This window comes from Myodes glareolus, chromosome 9 (assembly GCF_982192425.1).
Source record: "Myodes glareolus chromosome 9, mMyoGla1.1, whole genome shotgun sequence".
NCBI lineage: Eukaryota > Metazoa > Chordata > Mammalia > Rodentia > Cricetidae > Myodes > Myodes glareolus.
In genome coordinates, this window is record NC_142034.1 from 22,355,826 (window position 1) to 22,357,858 (window position 2,033).

General features: G+C 47.9%; 1 pseudogene; it reads right to left on the reverse strand.

Moving 5' to 3' along the window:
- Positions 1 to 653: 653 nt before the first annotated feature.
- On the reverse strand, positions 654 to 1,091 carry LOC146893298 (large ribosomal subunit protein P2 pseudogene; annotated as a pseudogene).
- Positions 1,092 to 2,033: the final 942 nt, after the last annotated feature.

The window sequence follows — 2,033 nt, forward strand, 5'->3', positions numbered from 1 at the left end:
GCCGTTTCTCTAGTCCCAGCTCTTGATATATATATGTATATATATTTCTGAGACAGGGTTTCTCTGTGTAACAGCTCTGACTGTCCTGGAACTCACTCTGTAGACCAGTCTGGACTCAAACTCACAGAGATCCACGTGCCTCTCTCTTGAGTCCTGGGATTAAAGTCATCTGACACCACTGGCTGGTAGGTCTCAATGTTTTAAGCTTTGCTTTCTTTCCTTTCCCCTTCTCCCTTTATTTTCTAAGGCTTCCAGAAGATAGGCAATTGCCCACCATTGAGCTGCATCCTCAACTCTTCTTCCTTGGTTTGGGACAAGATCTCATGTAGCCCAGGCTATTCTCGATCTCCTGATCCTCCTGTCAAGTGATGGGTCTACAGGTGTGCACCACTATATCTAGCTTTTTAGAAATGATAATCTTACTTCATATGTGTGGATATTTTGTCTACGTGTACACCTGTGCACGATATGCATTCCATTCCCCGTGCCTGAGGAAGCCGGAAGAGGGCATTGTGTAACATGAGGGGCTGGCGTGTTGGGGTTTCTGTCCCGCCCAGTACCCCGCAGCTGGCAAATCGCAAAGAGAAATCACACACAGGACTCCATAAAATTATAAACTGATTGGCCCATTAGGTCAGGCTTCTTGTTAACTCTTTTTTTTTTTTTTTTTTACATAAAAAGGTTTTATTTGCAGGGGAGCAGAGATTTAATCAAACAAGCCAAATCCCATGTCATCATCCGACTCTTCGGACTCCTCCTTCTTCTCTTCTTTCTTCTCCTCTGCTGCAGCGGGGGCAGAACCAGCAGCAGGAGCTGCAGAGCCAGGGGCAGCAGAAACAGCCACAGCTCCACCAGCAGGCACACTGGCAAGTTTCCCAACACCCTGGGCGATGACATCCTCAATGTTTTTCCCATTCAGCTCACTGATGACCTTGTTGAGCCGGTCATCGTCCACCTCGATACCCACGCTGTCTAGTATCTTCTTAATGTCTTTGGCGCTGGGAGAGGAGTTGCCCCCAAGGGCGGCAAGCAAATAAGAGGCGACATAGCGCATGTCGACTGCTGCGGACCGGCCTCACGCGTGCGACCTTCTTGTTAACTCTTATAACTTATATTAACCCATTATTCTCATCTATGTTAGCTATAATGGCTCCGTACCTTTCTCAGCTGGACATGTTACATGCTGCCTCTTCGGTGGTCTGCGCAGGAGTGGCTGAGAGAGCTTCTGCTTCCAGAATACTCCCAGTCTCTTTGCTCCACCTCTACTTCCTGTCTGGCTTTCCTGCCTATACTGCCTGCCTGGCCAATCAGCGTTTTATTAAAATATGATTGACAGAATACAGACAATTCTCCCGCACCAGCATTGGATCCATTGGAACTGGAGTTAAAGACAGTTGTGAGCTGCCACGTGGGTGCTGGGAATTAAATCTGGGTCTTCTAGACAATCAGCCACTGCTCCTAACCACTGAGCCATCTCTCTAGGCCCTCACGTACAGATTTTAAAAAGTTTTTGGAGATGAGGTCTCATTCTGTAGTCCAGGCTGACCTGGAACTCATGACCCTCCTGTGTCAGCCGTGGGCCTGGGATTGTACATGTGTGCCACCATGCTGGGGCTTTGTTAGCTTCTGGGGACAAGTGTCTGGACAGCTCCTGTACCATGTTTCTCCTTTGCTGCAGATAACGAAAGATTGACAATATATCTTAAGATTCTTCCTGGGCTAAAAGAACACAATTCCACAAAGAGGCTGTGGCTTCTTTTCTTCTGGCTACATAGTTTTTCCTCTTCTGGGTGCACAGATGTCCTAACCAGCCTTTCTTTGGGCATTTGCCTTATTTTCAACCCTCTGTTCTTGCCTTCATTCCCAGGTGTGTTGCACGGGTCCCTCAGCTCTTCTCCAGGCTCCCGGGAGATTTTCCAGATAAATTTATCTTAAGGTACTTTCCCCATCTGTCAGCAAGGACAGTGACTCAAAGTCCCTCCAGCAGCTCAGGAGGCAAGAGATCTGCTCCTCTACTTCCAGGGACTTCTCAG